Source organism: Otolemur garnettii, unplaced genomic scaffold (genome assembly GCF_000181295.1).
Source record: "Otolemur garnettii isolate 467f Iridium unplaced genomic scaffold, OtoGar3 scaffold00016, whole genome shotgun sequence".
Lineage (NCBI taxonomy): Eukaryota > Metazoa > Chordata > Mammalia > Primates > Galagidae > Otolemur > Otolemur garnettii.
Window position 1 is genome coordinate 14,022,699 of NW_003852411.1, and position 8,247 is coordinate 14,030,945.

General features: G+C 41.9%; 1 pseudogene across 1 annotated transcript; it reads right to left on the reverse strand.

Moving 5' to 3' along the window:
- Nucleotides 1-6,074: 6,074 nt before the first annotated feature.
- On the reverse strand, nt 6,075-8,018 carry LOC100964021 (annotated as a pseudogene). Its single transcript, XR_153214.2, has 2 exons — nt 7,977-8,018; nt 6,075-7,699 (listed from the first exon to the last, which is right to left on the reverse strand). The product of XR_153214.2 is annotated as a zinc finger CCCH domain-containing protein 15-like (transcript).
- Nucleotides 8,019-8,247: the final 229 nt, after the last annotated feature.

Consider the following 8,247-nt stretch of genomic DNA (forward strand, 5'->3'; position numbering starts at 1 on the left):
CGCGCTCGGGGTCTGCGCGTCCTCCGGGCGCCGCGGCTGGGGCGGCCCACGTGAGGCTCCGCGCGCTCCCCGCGCTGCACTGGCTGGACTGGCCCGGCTCTGAGCGTGGAGCTTCATCGCCCCTCCAGGTGGCCGAGGCTGGGGGCAGGTACCGCGCGAGCTGATTGGCGCGGGCCGGAGTCCGGCGAGAATCCCCCACTGGAGCGGGTGACGGCGCGAGGGCGAAGGGAAGGGCTGCAAGCGCGCGGCTCGCGCCTTCCAAACACCCTTCCCGGGGCTCCGCCGCCTTTTTGTCTAAGAAATGTAAACTCGGAGTCGGGCGCTCCCGGCGCGCCTTAGTGCGTGGGACTTGGCGCGCTCCGGTTCGTCCGGCACCGACAATCCGGAGACAATGGGAATCTTAGGGACCAGGCTGTGTCGCTGTCCACTGGAAAGACACTGCCTCGAGGGCCTTCCTAAGGGTCGTTTGTTTTCCTAGTTCTGGCCCGCACTGTTCCCTGGAAATCCAATGACACCTGGATTCCCCGCTTTTGAAGGGTACCCCGTCCCCCAAAGCGGGCTGGGATGCCAGTCAGAGTATAACTAGAGTTGTGAGGGCGAGATCTGGCCAGAAAAGACAGGAAGGGAGAAGCGAAGCTTCAACACAGGAGAAAGGTTAATGGTGCTCTAGATTTCTCCATGTAAACCATCTTCTGTCAATGTTTTAAAACTCTGCGAGTTTCTTATTTGCTGTACCCCAAACTGTAAGTTCTGACATCAGTAATTCAGAAAGTCTGCTGAGAAAACATGGCAGGTGGAGATGGAAGGAAACTGTCACTTCTTAGCACCCCCAAAACATCTTAATACAGAACTTTTACCTGTTCTGGTCTCTTCATCTTTCTCCTGAACCTGCTATTCTTGGCTGCACTGAAGATAGGGGAGGAGAGAGGGATGGGCCACCCTGGTTAAGACTCAAGGAGGGAGTCTTCCCTCTACATCAAATGTTTTCCTCTTCATATCCAGGATAGACTGGGGGAGGGGATTCAAGGCAAAGGTGATCAGGGTATCGATTTTAAAACTCTAAAACAACTTTTAAAAACTCTTTAAAACATTGAGAAATCAAGCACCCTCAGCCTAGGCCCAACTTACAAAGAAAGGGAGCTGGAAATTTAGCACCCACAGCAACTTTATTATTTCTAAGGCACTCTTCCTTTTAAACAACCATCAAGGGTAAGCTATCCACTCATCATTCCAGCAGGTCTGCTGTTGTTTCAACACTCCATTTTTTTACTGTCCTCACAAGTTTTAAATATTGAGCTCAGATTTTTATGCGCTGCCTTTTCTCAGCACAGTTAAATCTCACACCTACAACCCTCTCTCGCCTCATCTCTTCTCAAAGGCAACACGATGAATTAGGAAAGGGTGTGTAATTTTGCTGTAAACCATCAAACATGGAAAAGTGAATACATGTACAGCCTGGTGAATTATTACAAACCACCACTTGTGTAATCACCACCCAGGTCACTGCCATCACCCCAGAGTCTTCCTTCCTTCATAAAGTTTTCCCTTCCTCCTAAAGCAGCAATATCCTGACTTTATGGTAATTACTTCCTTATGTATCTTTATGGCTGTATCAATTTGTAAAGCATCTCTAACCACTATCATTTAGTTTTGCTTGTTTTGAACTTCCTATAAATGAGAATAATGTAGTGTGTATATTTTTGTATGTGCCTGGGCTCGTTTGTTTGATTGTGTTTGTGGAACATCTATTTCTGTTACATGTAGTTATTATAGTCTCATTTGTTTTCACTGCTACCTAACATTCCCTTGTATGAACATACAATAATTTATTTGACCATTCTGGCCCTATAGATACTTGGATTGTTTCCAGTTTGGGGCTATTATGAGTAATACTGCTAATAACATTTTCATATATATCTCCTGGTGGGCAAGTTCACACTTTTCTTTAGGGCATATACCTTGAAGTAGAATTGCTATAGAGTGCACTTATCTTAGCTTTATTAGATGATGTAAAATTATTCCCTGAAGAGCTCATAAAATTTGCACTTCTGTCAGAGATGTATGGTAGTTCTAGTTGCCCTACATCCTTGCCAAAAAGGATTAGTAGACTTTTTTTTTGGTCAATGAGGTGGATGTTTCATTGTGATCTTCATTTCAGATTCCTACTTACTAATGAATTTGGACACTTCTACATGTGTTTACAGGCTATTTGAATTTTCTCTTTTGTGAAGTGCCTGTTCAGATGTTTGCTCATTTTTCTCTTGAGCTGTCTGACTTTCTTATTGATTCATAAAAGCTCTTTATATATTTTAGCTACATGTGTATTTTAGCTGTCATGTGTGTGCCAATTACAGACTGCAAGTATTTTTTACTTATCTAATGGTATCTTTTAATCATGAATAATTTATAAAATTAGCATTTTGATTTTGAGATAATGATAGAGTCACAAGCAGTTGTAAGAAATGATACAGAGATATTCTAAGAACCCTTTACTCAGTTTCCCCCATTGGTAACATCTTGCAAAAACTGTAGTACAGGGAGGCGCCTGTGGCTCAGTGAGTAGGGCACCGGCCCCATATACCAAGGGTGGTGGGTTCAGACCCAGGCCCGGCCAAACTGCAACAAAAAATAGCCGGGTGTTGTGGCGGGCGCCTGTAGTCCCAGCTACTTGGGAGGCTGAGGCAGAAGAATCGCCTAAGCCCAGGAGTTGGAGGTTGCTGGAGCGACTCTGCTGCACTCCACCGAGGGCGAAAAAGTGAGACTCTGTCTCTACAAAACAAAACAAAACAAAAACAAAAAACTGTAGTACAATATCACAACTATGATATTGGTATTGATACAGTCAAGATACAGAACATTTCTGTCACATAAGATCCTGCTTATCGGTCTTTTGTAGCTACACCTAATTCTCTTCTGCACTCCTCTCCATCCCTGAACTCTTGAAAATACTTACCTGTTTCCCATTAACAAAATTTTGCAATTTCAAGAAAATAGTATAAATGAAATCATACAGTATATAACCTTTTGGAGTTTTTTTCCACTCAGCAAACTGAGTTACAGGTTGTTGTATCAATATTTTGTTCCTTTATATTAGTAGTATTCTATCCTATAGATGTACCATTAACTTCACCCATTGAAAAGCATCTGTTTGGCTTGTTTGTTTGTTTGTTTTTTAATTTTCCAGTTTGGGGTTACTACAAATAAAGTTGCCATAAACATTTGCATACAAGTTTTTGCATGAAGCATGAACATTAAGTTTTCATATCTCTTTGTTACAGGAGACAGCCAGGAGAACCATTGCTATGTTGTAAGGTAGTTGCATGCTTACTTGTTAAAGAGATGGCCAGCCTGTTTCCCAGAGTAGCTGTGTCATTTTACACCTCAACTAGCAATATATGTGTGATCTGGCTTCTCCACATCTTTGCCAACATTTAGTGTTGCCAGTATTTTAAAAAATTTTACCCATTCTGATGAAAGTGTAGCAATATCTCATTGTGGCCTTGAATTCCATTCCCCTAATGGCTAATGATGTTGACTATCTTTTCATATGCTTATTTGCCATCTGTGTCCTCTCTTAGTGAAATGTCTGTTTATGTTTTTTGTTAGCTGGATCTTTTTTTTCCTTAACTATTGGGTTTTCAGAATTCCTTATATAGTCTAGATCAGGTGTCCTCAAACTACGGCCCGCCTAGGACTTCTATCCGGCCCACCGGGTGTTTTTGCCTCCCCTGCCTGTCCTGCTTAGCAGCCGACTCGTCCCCAGGCCCGCAGTCCGGCGCTCCAATGGTCTGAGGGACAGTGAACTGGCCCCCTGTTTAAAAAGTTTGAGGACCCCTGGTCTAGATACTAGTCTTTTTTCAGATGTGTGTGCTACAAATATTTTCTCCTAATTTTTGTAACCCAGCCCTCTTTCCCCTACCCACTCCTGTTATCCTGTCCCCCCTCTCTAACCCATTTCCCTCCTCCTCCCTCCGCCTCCCTCCTCCCCCCAGAGTCAACTCCAGGAACAAGGCAAGTCCTTCCTCCCCCTAGGGTTGCCAAAAACAAGCTTCAGGTAGAAGAAAGAAAAGTCCCAAGTTTCACAAAACCCCCAAGTTCTCAATAGATGAACAATGGTGGAAAACTCACTGAGACTTGATTAATTACTGTTGTATAACCATAACTATTGTAATATGAGATGTATCCATTGTCAACCAAAGCTGTATTAATTATTGTTCCATTGGTGTATCCATGACTACCCAAGTTGTAACCCCCCCCTTAACCAGCCACATTTTGTTTCTGTAATATGCTTGCCCAAAACCTATAAAAGGCAACTCACCCTCACACCTGGACTGCTGACTGTCTCTCGGAGCAGCAGCCCCTGCAGCAGGTAAAATAAATTACCAATTAATTAACCTAAGTGGGGGTCCAACTCTATTTTTCCAGGTCTCCTAAATTATTTCACTAATCTATGGCTTATCTTTTCATCCTTTTTACATGCACTTGGTAGACAGAGTTTTTCATTTTAATAGAGTTCAGTTTTTCAATTTTTTTCTATTATGGGTCATGTTCTTGCCATCAAGGCTAAGAACTCTCTGCCCAGCCCTACACCCCTAAGGTTTTATCCCGTCTTTTTTTTCTGTTTCACATTTTACATTTAAGCCGGTGATCCATTATAAGTTAATTTTTGTATAAGATGTGAGATCTAGGTCAAGGTTCTTTTTTATTTTCTAAAAAGATGCCATTGCTCTAGTACAATTTATTGAAAAGCCTATTTGTCTCTCATTGACTTGCTTCTGCACCTTTGTCAAGAATCAGTTTGGCATATATTTGTGTGGATCTATTTTTGGATTCTCTATTCTGTTCCATCAGAACTTCCACCAATACTGCACAGTCTTGATTATTGTGGTTATTTAATTAATCTTGAAATTGGGTAGACTTATTCTGCCCACTTTACTCTTTGTATTCAAAATTGTTTTAGCTCTTCTAGTTTCTTTTCCTTTCTATTTAAATTTTAGTATAAATTCTTTTATATCTACAAAAGCCTTTGCTGGTATTTTAATATGAATTAGGGAGAAAGCATTCAGTCTTTCATGAGTAAATATAAATGAGCTATAAGTAGCAAGTTGGTAAGTTTTTCTTCTATTCCTATTTTTCTGAGTTTTGTCACAAGTGAGTGTTGAATTTTGTCAAATGCTTTTACATTGGTTTATATAATCATGTAGGGTTTTTTTGTTGTTGTTTGTTTTTTTACATAGGGTATTACTCTGTCACTCAAGGTTGAGTGCTACGGCCAACCAGCAACTGTGTTGCTCAAGCTGGTGTCAAACTCCTAGTCTCAAGTGATCTTCCCACCTCAGCCTCCCAAACTGCTAGAATTCCAGGTGTGAGTCGCAGTGGCCTGAGTTTTCTTTTTTTAACCTATTAATATGATGGATTACACTGATTTTTGAAAACTGAACTAGGCTTGCATCCCTGGAATAAAGCCGTCTTGCTCAAGGTGTATAATTATTTTCATGTTACTAAATTCTTAGTTTTTTAGATTTTTAAAAGATAGCTTTATTGAGATATAATTGATATACAAAAACGTGCATACATTTTTTCCACTGTCTTTTTTTTTGTATTTTAATGTATTATGATGTTTATTTACAACTTTGTTGGCAAAAAAAAAAGAGGGAAATCTTTTAACACAAGGCATTGTAGCTGATTCTGTCAGATAAAATAAATTCCATTTTAAAGGTCCATCTAATTGCCCAAAGACATACAAGTACAGGGCTCTTCTTTTAAACATATAAATACAGGCTCGGCGCCTGTGGCTCAACTGGCTAAAGTGCCAGCCACGTACACCTAAGGTGGCGGGTTCGAATCCCCAGCCCAGACCCGCCAAACAACAATGACGGCTGCAACCAAAAAATAGCCGGGCGTTGTGGCAGGCGCCTGTGGTCCCAGCTACTTGGGAGGCTGAGGCAGGAGACTCGCTTGAGCCCAGGAGTTGGAGGTTGCTGTGAGCGTGATGCCATGGCACTCTGCCAACGGGGATAGCTTGAGGCTCCGTCTCAAAAAAACAAACAAACAAACAAACAAAAAACCATATAAATACAAAGGAAATTAACTCACTCATTAAAAACTATGTCAAATAAAGGGTATTTTAAATGTAAATTTATGTTGTTTCTGGTAGTAACACAGGCCCAATGAAAACCAAAGGCTGGAAAAGCAGTTACACTTCCTACTTGAGTTGAAAGTGGCAACAATCAATCATTTTCTGAATAACCATTGTATTTTCAGTTTATCATGAACTACTCTGCACTTTCTATGAGATGTAGCCAAAGTGAAGAGAAGATGTAAGGAGAATGTTCCTTTTGCGGGGGGAGGAGGCTAATCCCTCCAGAATCACCACGGGAAATAAACATCCCGTTCATTCTAGGCAGAAAAAAATGAATGTAGTCAATTTCAACTCCTGCTGAGTTGACTTAATCTTTTTCAGTGACTTGTTTGGGGTCATTCTTCTGAATCAAGTGTGTTTAATTCTTCTTCTAGTTCATCCAAATCTTCCCCAGTAAAAAGATTTTCATCAACAGGAACGGCATCAATGGCTCCATCTTCCTGTCCCTCAGCTTCATCGTCCTCTTCCAAGTCACTTTTTTCACCATTTTCAGTCCTATCTCCAGAGGCTTCACTTAATTTATTTTCATCTTTATCTGAAGCATATGTGCTGAATCTTTCAAGACTGGCTACAGTAATAGCTATTTCATCTACATCTCCTGGGATATATAGGCTTTACACTTACTGAGTCATCAACCTCATCACCACCTGTTTCCTGGGTATACCAGGTGTCATCCGCTTCCTCATCATCATCATTGACCAGCTCAGGACGAAATTCTAACACTTCTCGGCCACTGATCACTAATGCTTTCCCTGCTTTGAAGTCCACTTTCCTTCTTTCCATATCTTGTTCAAGTTTATCCATTTTCTCTTGTCTTTTCCCTTTCTTCCGTACAAGAAAAGATTCTAGAGTGATTTTGGTAACGTTTGGACCTAGGGCGGAACGCTCTCTCTCGATGAAATCTTCTAATGAAATTTCATCTTCTTTTTTTTCTTTCTTTTTATCTTTTTTCAACACAAATCCAGGAGGAAGTGCATGACGATACATGCAAAATATCTCCCCCTCCATGGCATACCCCAAACCAGCCACGTTTATTGTTTTCAATGGCTTCAAGGAGATGCTTGCATACTATTTGGGTTTTTGGTTTTTCTTTTCCGCCTCACGGTGCTTCTTGTTCACTACTTCTTCCAGCTTTTTCTCATCCCAATTATCCATAGTATCTTTTTCAAGTTCTTCATCTCTTGCATTCATGTAAACACTTCTCTTTTCATATTTTCTCTCCAGAGTCAAGCCATGAGAAAACTTAACACTCATCTCCGTTAGTACATGTCCTTGCTTGAAGAATGCACACACCAGGTATTTGGGATCTGCATCTTTACTTATTTTTTGAGTAGCAACTACAGGTTTGAACAGCGCATTTAGTTCCTGCAATTCTTTCCTCTCATCTTTCTTTGATTTCTTTTCAGCTTCACTCTGTGCTACCTGACGTGGATTTTGTTGACCAGATTTAACTTGATGTGTGACAGCCACGATAAATTTTTATCGCTTTGGTCCTTTCTTATTCTTTAAACCAAAAGTTTTGTCTTCGATAATCTTCTCCTTCTTTTTCTGCTCCACCTTTTTTTTTTTTGAGACAGAGCCTCAAGCTATGCCCCTGGGTAGAGTGCCGTGGCATCACAGCTCACAGCAACCTCCAACTCCCAGGCTCAAGCAAGTCTCCTGCCTCAGCCTCCCAAGTAGCTGGGACCACAGGCGCCTGCCACAACGCCAGGCTATTTTTGGGTTGCAGCCATCATTGTTGTTTTGGTGGGCCCGGGCTGGATTCGAACCCACCACCTTAGGTATGTGGCTGGTGCCTTAGCCACTTGACCCACAGGTGCCTAGCCTGCTCCACCTTTTTACTGCCCCCTGCCTGAGCCTGTTTCTTGGGGAGCATTGTGCAGGAAGATGACAGTGGCCACACTTAAGCGCAGCTGGATACCAGCAAGGCTCCACTGTCTTTATGAGGAAGACTGCCGTGGCAATAGTAACAACACCAACAATAAACAAATGGGATTTAATGAAACTGAAAAGTTTCTGGGTAAGGCGCCAGCCACATACACCTGAGCTGGCGGGCTCGAATCCAGCCTGGGTCCGCCAAACAACAATGACGGCTGCAACCAAAA